Consider the following 14,205-nt stretch of genomic DNA (forward strand, 5'->3'; position numbering starts at 1 on the left):
TCCTTGGTGGAGACCTTGGTGCATGGGACAACAATGGTGGGGCGCTGGCGGCGGTGGTCTGGAGGCAGTGCAACGGAACCGGTGATGCCACGTTGGTGGATCTAGTGCAAGGTTTGTTGGCCTCGCTTATGGGCTGTAGTGAGTCCATTGTTGAGTGGGCTAGAGAAGCTTCGTGGGCTCAGTTAGGCCCAAAATTAATTATAGTTTGTTTTACTGTTTTAGTTTATTTTAATTTTCTAGTTAACAACGGCTTTATGCCGAAAATAAGTCCCTATCACATTTTGGTAGGGAGATGTGGGCTTTCACCTGATATGCACATTCAATGTGCCTTGTCTAGCCTAGCGAGGCTACGAGCTATTTGCTTGACCAAATGGATGCAACCTCCTAGTGGCAGGATGAAATTGAATGTCGCTGGATTTATTTATGTGCGGCAACATAGTGGGAAAGCTGTGTTATCTGTAATTATGCTTCTTCGTTATAGAGTTATCTTTCCGGTATGTCAAAGCAAATAGAGTAGCCATTCGTGCACTCTTTGCTAATTGGTGCTTGTTAGAATACATAGATTTTGTGGAGAGTTCTGATATTATTTCAGGATGTTCTCTTTATGTTTATTGTAATCTGGAGTTCAGACTTTATGTCCCCCCCTTGTATTCTGCAATTTCATTAATCAAGGCTTGAGGGCAGCCGCACCAACCTCATTTCAAAAAAATAAATAAATAAATAAACCAAAGCATAAAATCCTTGAACTAAATCCATAAAACTGAACAACCTTAACAAAAATCACAACTTGGATAACAAATCATTGGTGGATTTACTCTACCAGACTTTTCTTAGAATTGAGCCATTTATGAATGCACTTCATAGACTACGAATTGCCCAAAAATAACTCTAATCCTAAAATATGAAGATCACAGCACTGTCCCGCAGTACTGTGGAGAAGTCGACCACAGAGCTACTATAATGAAGTCTAACAACACACATTAACCAATACACAAAATGAATGTCCAGATCGAATAAATAGTGGCTTCCCATCGATCAGCTAGCCTCAAAAATATGTGTATAACATTTATTTGGCATCACTTCATGTTGGAACACGTAATAAGCATCCCCTCAAAAGCTTCAAACCTATTTTAACTTCTCAAGCTTTTCAATCTCCTGTCCCCGTTATATGTCATATAAGAACTTCGAAAACGATTTCATATGTTCAGCTTGGAGTGAAATGGCATGGCCACTGATAAGCTCCCGTCTTTACTTGCACTCGGTAAAATGAAGCACAAGCCTTCAAATGCAATCCCTCCAGGTCCCATGAAAATGGGTCGACCCCAGCCGAAATCAGCATCATGGATCGGCAGCCTAACCCAACTAGTAATCCCCATTTTTGGGCAGCGAAAACTATGAGCCCCGCGAACAAGTGCCGAAAGATCCGGCTGAATCTCAAGATAGTCGATTGCTGATCTAAGATATTCATCGTCCATGCGTGCCAAAGTATTTTGTATACAGCTTGAAGCATACCATATCGGTTTTGATTGGAGATCCCCTGCTGTAGCGAATGGCCCAGCTGAGAAAATCACATTGCCAAAGTAACCCGGAGGGAGTGGAGGCTTCAGTCTGGACCTTCCATCAGTGGCGATATGCAGTTTGGTCTCTTGATCATCGGGGAGTCGGCGTGCCTGCATGCACATCGCCATATATGACCTGCCAACATTTCATATAAGCTGAACTTGATCGTGTTGTTCCCATCTTGTTTAAACTTGGCTTTCAAGGTGTTGAGCTGGTCTGGTGTCAGCTTGAAAATGGAGACCATTGTTGATGTCATCTGAGCAGCATCAAGAGGAGTTTTCATAGACCGACCGGGTTGGTATTCGATGTGGGGGAATGCAGGCCGGGGCGGATCTCGAGCACGTAGTAATGTGCGGTCGATGAATGGTGGAATTGTGAGGTCGAGGCCACGAGCGATATCAGACCATGTATTTATGAAATGGAGACCAGAATATCCATCTGCTACCCGGTGTTCCATGCCAACACCAAGTGACACTCCACCACATTTGAAGTATGTAACCTGCTTAGAGTTAAATCCAGTAGCAATGTATAAAATTAAAAACAAACACATCGGATGTTGTTAAGTTCTGCATTAATGAAATGTAATCCTGTATACAAAGTGTAATAAATGGGAGGGCATAGCAGAGTTATTGACAGATAAAAAGGAACAATATTAGTTAAAACGTACAAACAACAAAAACATCAATATTTCTTTTTCCAACTGTTTTGATCCAAAATTAAATAAAAAGAAAAAATTGTGAGCAAAAAATAAAAAAAAGGGGCTTGGAAATGTGGTAACTTATACAAACGAGGTCATTTTTTCATGTATAAGTGGACAGATATATACTCTAAATATCCAAAATTTCCTAATGCATTATACCTTTTTACTAGTTATGGAATTAGCTAAGAAATCAACTTTCGGGTATAAGTTTTGTAGTTCAGCTAGGGCTGTTACTCAGTCAGTTCGAATCGGTTATAAATATTACCAACTTCAAAACCAAAACTTTCGGTTTCAAAATTGAGCTACCAATTACCAATCAAAAATTTCGGCTTTTAATCATATCTATCAAATTCAGTATTTTCGGTTTTTGGTATTACCAATTTTAGAACAACTAATTCTTTGTAATATAAATTAGAATAAGCAATACTAGGTTTTTCAATTTTATAGTCGTAAACTTTGTATTTATCTACTTATCATAGCTTTCTTTTGTACAAATGATATCAAGTTTTTGTCGTATTTTTCAATAAGACTAGGTTATTTAACCATGTTTGACCAGGTTACTTAAAATACATGTACTATTAACGTAGTATATGTAGTAATGTTCATACTACTATAAATTTTTTTATGTTTATATCTTAATATACATGTATGTATATTAAAAACTACAGTATCTAAATGTTGAAAGAATATCAATTTAGTGTGCCTTATCAAACTAGGAGTAGCAATAGGAGAGAAGGTTCTAGATTTCCCAATCCTATACGGATTGGTATTTCTTGTACCATTAGAACTAGTACTTTGTATTCCCTATATATAGGGCTCCTATTCTTAATAATATGACACACAATTCTCTCTACAATTTCTCTCGAATATCTTTTTCCTTAAACACGTTATCAGCACGACTCTAACCATAAAACAGAAAACCAAAAGTCATTCACAAAGCAGCCCCTAGCCCAAGCTAGCCGAGCCTTCGCTGCAGCCCGCGCGCCCGTGCGTTTGCAACCTTGAACAGCAGCCCCTGCTGCCCCCTCCCTGCAGCCCTGCGTTCCAGCCTGCTGCCACCAAAGCATCCCTGCTGCGTAAACAAGCCAACGCACACCCACTGCATCTTTTTCCCGTTCCTGTGCACATCGGTCTTCTTGCAAGCCTCGAAACGTCTAGTTCGGAAGCTCAGATCGAAAAACTTTCTTCATCAAAGTTGTTCTTCTCTGTCTCTTCCATCTAACCTCAGAATTTCAGCCTTATCGGAGTTATATTTAGATCTGTACACCAATCGAGGTACAAGCTGTTCATAACAGAATCTGCTCCGAATTTTCAACAAGTAAGTTTTTAAATTAAAGTTCATGTTTTCCGAATTTTAATTTCTACTTCTTTTTCTTCGGGGACTTGCAACCTCCTTTCTTCTACATCCCACCTTTCTTATAACGTGGGTTCGATTCTTGAAAAGCGGAATCGTGGGGATTCACTCAATTAACGAACTAAGAGCGTTTGTAAGACTTCGGACTAAGAGCGTCCGTAAGCATCGATTTATGACCATATAAACATCATTGTTTCGGTCTAATCCAATCATTCTTGGAAATTGATTTCTTGGTAGCATAGCTCGGAAATCTTATTATTTATTACTTGTCGTGGAAGTTTTAACTCCGAAACTAATATATTTCTTCTTCTTGATTTCAGGATGTCGAAGCCAAAGCTTGACTTTCCTATCCTTGACTCAACTGGATCGGAATATCATAGTTGGGTCACGGATGTTGAGAACCATCTCACTTCAAAAGGGATCCTACCCGTAATTCAAGCACCAAATCCCGACCTCTTATTTGAGCGTACGGCTACAAATAATGCCGCCGCTCTCATCCTGATGAGACGCCACATGGATAAATCGCTCCGATTGGAGTACATGGCAATCAAGGATGCTAGGGAATTATGGGTTGCGCTAGAAGAGCGATTTGGAAACGTCAAGGATACCCTCCTCCCTGACTTGAGAGTTCAATGGGGAAATCTACGATTCGCCGACTTCAAGTCTGTAGCTAAATATAATTCAGAAGTTCTACGACTCATGTAACATCCCGTATCTTCACTTACCCGTTTACTAGTCATTTGGACAGTAAACGGCCTTTACTTCCACTTTTACTGTCGTTTAAGTACTTTTAGTGGCCCTAAAAGTTGACTTCTTGTTCGGGTCAAAATTTGAGAAAATGTTCTTCATGGAAGTTGTAGAGGACGTTAAACCGAGCGCGTGGATATGTGGTACGCTAAAATCGGAGTTCGTACGCGAAAGTTATAAGCGAAAGATTAAAGTTACTGTTCATGATTACTGTTTACGGTAACTTTCTATAAATAGCAGAGTTACTGTGGTAGATTTTCATTTTCGGAAATCTACCGAATTTTCTCTCTCCTCTTTCCCGATTTTCCTTCCCCTTCTGCCGTTTTCTTCCACCGGCGAATTCTTCCGTTTCCGGCCACCCCATGACCTAATCCGGGCATCGGCAAGCTTGCCTGCTCCTCCTTGTCATGCCTGGGGTGGTGTTTTGCGGTGGCTCGGCCGGAGGAGCTCGGATTTGAGCCAAGAAGTCCACTGTAGCCAAACGGAGGTTTCGTCGATTCCGGCCGTTTCTGGCCACCAAACCACTGTCGAAGGTTCGGTTTTTGACATAGATCATTTCCCCTAAGGTCTTTCATTTCAATTTGCAATGTAGAGGTCGAATTAACGAATTGCAATTTCTAGGGTTCTTGGAGTTTTCTGGAAAACTTTCACCGGCCAATTTGGAGCTCTTCCAGGTAAAATTGGAACTTGTTGTAGTTGAGAAAGAGGTTGGGTTTGTTGAGTAGATGGTATTGCCAAATTTTGGTGGCCATCGGAGGTGGTTGCCGGTGGCGCGTGGAGGCGTGTAGGGTTGTGTTTTAATTCCGGTTTTTAGGCTATTAAATCCTATAAATTGTGTAGAGCTTGTATGTGAAGTTTGGTAATTTTTGGTGAAGCTTGGAATTAATTACGAAATTTGAAGTTTAGGGTTTCGATTATCGAATTACCAGAATCCGACCGTCAGATATCTCTCGGTTCTGCCTTGGAACCTTTAAATTAACGAATTAGTATTAGTGGTATAATTTGGGCTGAATCCGAGGAGAATGGGAGTTGTAATTGAGGAATTGATTTTAGGAATCGTATTAAATTGTTGAAGAATCATTCACGGAATATAATTGTATACAGGACGACGTACCGAGCTATTGCTCGATGACGGAACTCGAATCCCTGACCGTCGGAATAGTACTGTGAGCTAGTGGACTTTTATTTTTCAAAGAATGATGCATGCATTTATTTAATCGGTTCCGAGGTTATAATTTAGTTATCGTATTACTTTCCCGAGCATATGGTTATTTTCAGAAATGGTTTTGGATATTTGATTATTTGAAGATTTTATGGCGTGCGGGGTCACGTCATTGGATTATGCTTATCTTACCTTATTTATTTATTTCCGATGTGATTTCCGGATTTATACTATTTATATTATATTTATATTCGTCGATTTGAGACTTTTATGAGATTTTCGAAGTGAGATTTTCGAGGGAGTAAATCTTTATATTTATTTATCTCCTATTTATTTTGAATTTGAGACTATCTTGGCGTGTGGGACACGTCGTTGGAAATTCATTTACGAGAGTTGGGGAAGTTTTATGGATTTATGAGGTTTTCGGATTTTCTTTTGCCATACTTTGGGTGACTTATCATTGCTAGCATTGATTTCCGCTTTGTGGCGTGGTGATGGGATCACCGTAGTCCTTCCGCCTTTGTGGCGCAGGTTACTGTCTCTATGACAGTAATTCTGTAGCCCGGTATCCTATCGCTACATTTAGTGGCGTAAGGGTATATTACAGGAGTTATGGGAGTATTTTAGCTTGGGAGGCTATCACCCGAGCCTGGGAGGCTCACTCGTATGGCTATCGCCTTCCCCTACTCACTTTACTACTTAAGCTAGCGGGGCTAGCTCGATTTTCGTTTAACCAGCGGGGCTGGTCTTATTTTCCTTGAGTATCAGAGTTCCAACTTTTTCTTTTAAATCGTATGTGACTAGCGGGGCTAGTCGGTTTTCATGAGTGGAACTCCTCTTGTTTTATTTTCGTTAATCCTTGCATACATCGAGATTTTTTTTAAAGAAATAAATGTGCGAAAGTATAAAATCCCTTTTGTTTGAAATTGTTTATTTTTGTCCACTCACGCTAACGTTTTTATGTACTTTCCCCTGGGCCATTCGGTTTCAAATGCCCAGTTTGCAGGCGAATTGGTTGAGGTCGGGCGTACACGGAGTTGAGGCATAGTCAACAGCATGGCTTCCACATCTGTCTTTGAATTAGGTTTCCTCTTATACCTTTCTGTTAGAATTGCTCTGATTACCTATGGGATTTATGCTATCCGAGTTGAGATGTGTGTTTTGTGAATTGGAGAATGTTGTGATTTGGGGAGCAGGGTGGCTCCAGGAGCATAAGGATGAATTGATTGAGAAGTGTAAACGTTTTCTACAGGTTTGGGTAGCCCATTTTAGGGGAAGTTCCGCCAAATTTTTGGTAGAATTTCTTCTAAGGTGGGCCCAGCAGGGCCACCACGGATTTCAGGGTGAAATCTGGGTCGGGTCCTGTCACCTCAAGACCATGTTGGGGTTCTATGGACAACCTGTCACAGAGCAAGAACTAATTGAGAAAAATCTCTTCACCTTCCCCGTCTCAGCTATTTTGCTATCCAAGCAATATCGAACTGAATGCAATACTGGACGGATCACGAGGTTTCATCAACTAATTAATGTGATGTCTGTAGCTGAGAAACATGATAATATTCTCGTGAGGAATTATAATTCAAGGCCCATAGGAACTAAGAGTGTTCATGAGGCGAATTATAATAATGCACCCAAAGGAGGGTGCAAGGAGCAGAACCCTAAATTTCAGGGACATAACGGACTTTTTGGTCCATATAACCGCCCTACAAAGGAAAGAAACCGCCATAATGGAGCGGGAACACGTGGCAACAAAAGCCAACGTGGGAGAGGAGGACACAAGGCTGCCGGCCATAGAGGTGGCGCCATTGTCCATCAAGGACGTCCATCTCGTCCTCATACACAAGACACATCTCAATTTAAGGGAGGAAATCGTAATGATGCATGCCATAGATGTGGATCAATTGATCATTGGTTCAAGCAATGCAATGCAAGTAAACAATTGGCTGCACATTACAAGGCATATAGAGAGTTCAAAGAACATGAAGCATATTTTGCCGAAAAAGAAGAAGGAGAAGATGGTGATGATGCCAACGTCAATCTCACCATAGCGGACTTCAAATCTGACAAAGAATTGCACAAGGATGCAGCAGATTTTGATTAGTATAGTCCTTCGTTTTATTTTCCAAGAATTATGTAATGGCAATTATGCCTTAAATCAATAAAATGACTCATTGTATTAACTCTTTCCCTCTAGGCGTACTCAAGAGTACTTGTGATGTCTAGGCAAGGTTTGATCTGAGAGAACGGTTTTAAAAGTGAGCAACGCTCCACCAAAATCTCGCCTTACCTTACCTGGTCACAACTAAATTGAAATTACCGAACGGATTGAGTGACTACGATTTGTCTACGGTTTGATTTTTATGTTGGATTAGATTTTGGTCAAGAAACTTTGATGTAATCATTGGCTATTATTAATAAAGTATCGATTTATTTTAATTCAATGTCTTGGACATATTTTAATTCCGAACTTTATTATTTTTCAGTATGTTTCCCGAAGAGCTAGAATGCCTCGTGGATAGTGCTACTACACATACCATCCTTCGAAATAGGTAATTATTTCTATGGATGACGCCATCTCGATCTTCCGTGACTACGATGGCTGGATCATCTCAATTGATTCATGGTAGAGGACCAGCCCAATTTATGTTGCCAAATGGCACAATTTTAAATGTCACCGAAGCTCTTTATGCTCCTAGGGCAGGAAGAACCCTATTGAGTTTTAAAGATATAAGAGCCAATGGTTTTCATGCGGAAACGCATTGTGCGAATGGACAAGAGTTCCTTTGCATCACCTCTAATGACTACGGACATAAAAGAGTCTTAGAGAAACTTATGTGTCGATCTAGTGGGTTGTATGCCACCACTATTCACATAATTGAATCCAATCATGTTATGACAGATGATTTATGGGATTCTGAAACATATAGGCTTTGGCACGACCGTTTGGGACATCCAGGTTGTGATATGATGATCCGTATATTAAAGACTTCACACGGACATCCATTTTTCAGAATGAAAAGAAGTAAAACTCAATTTTTGGACACCGAAGGGGCCCCTGCGCCTCACAGCGCCGTTCACCCCAAATTCCGGCCATCCTTGGCCGGCGCCGCCATACCCCTGCGGCCTCAGGGTGGCATTGACGCCACCAAGGCTTCTTTGTCTCCAATTTCTACTTCTAAAGTCCAATGTGACTTCATGGCTAAACCAAAATCCTCATTGGTTGTTTCTAAAGCCCATCATTCGTTCTGCAAAGCCTGCTCTTTAGCAAAATTAGGATCGAGACCATCCTATGCAAAGGACACTAAAGAAAATATACCATTCTTGCAAAGAATCCAAGGTGATATTTGTGGACCTATTCAACCACCATGCGGACCATTTAGATATTTTATGGTGTCTGGTCACATGTCATGCTATTGTCCACTAGGAACGCTGCATTTGCTAAACTCCTAGCACAGATTATTAAGTTGAGGGCTCACCACCCTGATCATCCTATTAAGTCTATAAGATTAGACAATGCTGGGGAGTTTACATCAAAGTCTTTTGATGATTATTGCATGTCCATTGGGATAGAAGTTGAACATCCAGTTCCTCATGTTCACACCCAAAATGGTCTCGCAGAAGCCGCCATTAAACGACTACAAATGGTCGCTAGGGCATTGGTAATGCGCACCAATCTCCCTATTTCTGCTTGGGGCTATGCAATATTGCATGCAGCTGTGCTTATTCGTCTGAGGCCCACTGCCACTCAACCCTTTTCTGCGTCACAGATGGTGACTGGGTATGAGCCTGATGTCTCACACTTACGCATATTTGGGTGTGCAGTTTATGTGCCAATTGCGCCGCCACAGCGCACCAAAATGGGTCCTCAACAACGATTAGGCATTTATGTTGGATATGATTCTCCAACGATTATCCGCTACATAGAACCCTTGACAGGCGATCTCTTTACCGCTAGATTTGCGGATTGTCACTTTGATGAGACAGTCTTCTCATCGTTAGGGGCAGATAAGAACATCAATGTTCAACAGGAACGACAGGAATAGTCGTGGTCTGTCCCCACTTTGTCTCATCTTGATCCCCGAACCGTACAGTCCTAAATTGAAGTGCGGAGAATTCTCGATCTTCACAACGTAGCAGAATCGATGCCTGATGCAAAAGTGACGAGATCACACATACCTGCTGCAAACGTGCCTGCAAGGATTGATGTCCCTAAAATTAGAGGACATGACGCCACCTCAAGGGCACTTGAGCATGGCGCCAACGTCCACAGTGGTAGTGACGTTGTGGCTAGGCCCACGGCTCCCGCCAGGAAGCGCGGGAGGCTCATAGGTTCGATGGATTCTCGCCCAAGAAAGAAAGCGAGTTTGGCACAAAATAATCCATTAATCATCGATGTAAATAATCCATCTCATGAGAATATTCCGGATTATGGTTATGTCCAAGAGACATCATTGGGGGACGCTCCAATGTCAGAACCAATTCCAGAGAATAGGGAGATCTCCATGAATTACACTAGTGTACATGAGATGATGGATAGAAATTCTATGGCAATTGATGATGCATTTGCATATCATGTTGCAAAAGGAATTATAGAATATGATGATATCGAACCTCGCTCTGTCGAAGAATGTCAACGAAGAGCGGATTGGCCTAAATGGAAAGATGCGATCCAGGCTGAATTGGACTCACTAGCAAAGAGACAGGTATTTGGGCCTATAACGCAGACACCCCCAGATGTAAAACCTGTTGGCTATAAATGGGTATTTCTTAGAAAGCGTAATGAGAAAAATGAGGTGGTTAGATATAAAGCCCGCCTCGTGGCGTAAGGTTTCTCACAACGCCCTGGAATCGACTACGAATATTCTCCCGTAATGGACGTTATAACGTTCTACTACCTTATCAGTTTGGTAGTTTCCGAAAAACTTGACATGCAGCTTATGGATGTGGTTACAGCATATCTCTATGGGGATCTAGATTCAGAGATATATATGAAGGTTCCAGATGGACTTCAATTACCCAAATCAAGTGGCTCTAAACCACGGAGCGTGTTTTCAATAAAATTAAAACACTCACTATATGGATTAAAACAATCCGGACGGATGTGGTATAACCGTCTAAGTGACTACTTGATTGGGAAGGGATATATTAATAATGAAATATGCCCATGCGTGTTCATTAAAAGAACAAGTTCCGGATTTGCAATCGTAGCAGTTTATGTCGATGACATGAACCTAATTGGAACTCTAGATGAGTTAAAGGAAACTGCTAAATACTTGAAATCCGAATTTGAGATGAAAGATCTTGGGAAAACACGGTTTTGTCTCGGTTTAGAACTCGAGCACCGTAGTGATGGGATTTTGATCCATCAGTCTGCATATACTCAGAAAATCTTAAGGCGCTTTAATGAAGATAAAGCAAAGCCTGTGAGTACTCCCATGATCGGTCGTAGTCTTGAGCCAGGAAAAGATCCGTTTGGTCCAAAGGATGAGGACGAAGAGCTATTAGAGGCAGAAGTGCCCTATTTAAGTGCAATAGGCGCATTATTGTACTTAGCTCAATGCACAAGACCAGACATCTCATTCGCAGTGAACTTGTTAGCTAGACATAGCTCTGCGCCAACACGTCGCTATTAGATTGGTGTAAAGACAATCTTTCAATACCTAACAGGTACGATTGATATGGGCCTATTTTATCCCTACAGAGAGAAGAGTAATGACGGAAGAATGGGATTAGGCATGGAGCCATCGTCCACCATGACAAGGTGGCCGGCCATGTTGCCACCAACGCCGTCACCACCACCAGGGGTGGCCGGCCTCACCCTATCCCCCTCCATCAAAACGACAATGATGTCTTGATGGGTTTTGCTGATGCAGGGTACCTCTCTGACCCTCACAAAGGTCACTCCCAAACGGGTTATGTCTACCATGGGAAGCACTGCGATATCTTGGAGGTCTACGAAACAGACCCTTGTTGCTACTTCCTCAAATCATGCAGAGATTATTGCTCAACATGAAGCCGTGCATGAATGCATATGGCTAAGGTCTGTAATTAGACATATTCAAGGAAGTTGTGGTTTGAAGTCTACCACAGATGAACCTACATGCATTTATGAGGATAATGCAGCTTGTATTGAGCAAATGAAGTTAGGTTTCATCAAGGGTGACAACACCAAGCATATATCGCCTAAATTCTTTTATAATCAGCAACAACAAGCACTTCTAAAGATTGACGTGAATCAAATCTGATCAGAGGATAATGTAGCGGACTTATTCACTAAGTCGTTACCTAAATCCACCTTCGAGAAACATGTAAGGAGCATCGGATTGAGAAAGTTATCTGAACTCCCATGATTGTAGCAATCAGGGGGAGATATCGACATCAGGGGGAGTTATGATGTCTACATGTTCGATCTCGAAGAGTGAATGACGTGTTGTGCTCTTTTTGTCCTTCGACCAGGGTTATTTTTGTCCCACATGGTTTTTGTTACCTGGCAAGGTTTTTAACAAGGCAACGGATGAAGCGTCACCACCAAGTTTGAGCGGCACAAAGGGAGTGTTGAAGGAATATCAATTTAGTGTGCCTTATCAAACTAGGAGTAGCAATAGGAGAGAAGGTTCTAGATTTCTCAATCCTATACGGATTGGTATTCCTTGTAACATTAGAACTAGTACTTTGTATTCCCTATATATAGGGCTCCTATTCTCAATAATATGACACACAATTCTCTCTACAATTTCTCTCGAATCTCTTTTTCCTTAAACTACCATGTTACTTAAAATACATGTACTATTAACGTAGTATATGTAGTAATGTTCATACTACTATAAAAAAATTAATGTTTATATCTTAATATACATGTATGTATATTAAAAACTACAGTATCTAAACAAATATTTAGATAATCGTTAAATTCGGTATTTATCAAAACTAAACCAATTTTTTCTGTAATTTTTTTTTTCGGTTTTATCAATAAAGTCGGTTTACCAAACCTAAAATATAGGTTGATATTCGGACGGTTTGGTAATTACCAAACCAAATGGCAGCCCTATGTTCAGCATAATAAAGCCATATTTCACTTGAAAAGATTTGGTTACAATCCGTAAGGTCATGCTATATTTCAGTTATGTATTTGCTGTCATTTAATAATAATTTAGTGCAATTATTTAATACTATAAGCATATAATGAGAGTTCTTCATGTGCGGTCAATCTTGAGAGTAATATATATTGTTGTTGGAACCTTATATTTGTTAGTACGGAGTGAACATAAGCTCTTTTTTTTTTTTTTGGTGAATAATATATGCTCAATCATTAAGGGCACAGGAGGATAAGAGAATAAGAGGATAAAAGTTTAGACCCTGCGTATACGAAACTAGTAAAAATCAGAAACTCTGAATACCTGTAAGACCAAGAGGGGATAATTTAGCACGCGCGGCTCGAAGAAGTTATCATCAAGGACACCGGTTTGCCTCCGGTAGAAGTACACGCTGCCCATGTGAGTGTTGGATATCACCACGTCCAAGTTGGAAATCCATAGTGCATGCCGAGGTGTCTCCTCTGATGGCCTCACCACCCTTGACTCCCGCACTCTCACGTTGATCGACATTCTTCACCTGCACCCACATTAAGGCAAACCAAACATGTTATAAATGCAATTGCACACACAGATGGAGATGATATATACAATGGAGGATCAATACCTACCAACCGCTTATATAGTGTCCTTTTCTAATGAATGGCCAAATCACATGAATTATTGAAACATTTATAACTGCTGATGTTAGCTGACCAGGGATTATTTGCTCAACTACCGTCCGATACATCAGCTGACCAGAGATTATTTGCTCAACTACTGTCCGATTTTAATCGGACGGTTGATAGATATCTAGATTTCTAAGAAATGAAATCTGTCAACCGTTCGACAAATTAAACGGGACTCCATTTATAACATGATGAATACTGAACAGGGAAACGGGACTCCATTGACAGATGAATACTGACCAGGGAAACAAGACTCCATTGACAGATATTTAGATTTTTAAGAAATGAAATCTGTCAACCGTTCGACAAATTAAACGGGACTCCATTTATAACATGATGAATACTGACCAGGAAAACGGGACTCTATTTATAACATGGTGAATACTATGTGTCTCTTATATATGATTAAGGATTGGCCTAGTCCTTGGGGTGGGTGAATACAATATATATCATTCCAGCCAACTTTAATTTTCCGGGACCAGCTAAAACCAACTTTCCATTGGGTAGTTGAGACTTGAGACCTGTCCTATTACATTTCTGTTTCGTCTGAAATCTTATTTTAGGGTTTTGCCCATTTAAATGGATTTTTAGAACAAGTCCTAGTTTTGTAAATCAGTATACTAAAATTGTATTTGTTGAAATCTCAGTAAGCAGCTTGGTATATTGGAACCTCACACGAGGGCAAGTTTCTCTTCCATGCGAATCAAAGCAAACCCACCATAAGGTAACACAACCTACATTGCAAGGAAACAAAAAGGGAAGCATTTAACCTTTACTCTGCCAGTCTGCGCATATTTACGCCTACACTACAGCATGGAGTCAAAATCTGCCCTCGCTGGTCTACCCTCTGACGTTTTCTTATAGCTTGTCGATCTCTCTCTTTGGCAAAGACAGGTTAAGAAATTTCCCATGCATGATTTGCA

The 14,205-nt window shown here is 40.8% G+C and overlaps 1 pseudogene; it reads right to left on the reverse strand.

Moving 5' to 3' along the window:
- Positions 1-753: 753 nt before the first annotated feature.
- On the reverse strand, positions 754-13,127 carry LOC112184437 (annotated as a pseudogene).
- Between the last annotated feature and the right edge of the window lie 1,078 nt (positions 13,128-14,205).

The sequence above is a fragment of the Rosa chinensis genome, chromosome 2, assembly GCF_002994745.2.
Source record: "Rosa chinensis cultivar Old Blush chromosome 2, RchiOBHm-V2, whole genome shotgun sequence".
NCBI lineage: Eukaryota > Viridiplantae > Streptophyta > Magnoliopsida > Rosales > Rosaceae > Rosa > Rosa chinensis.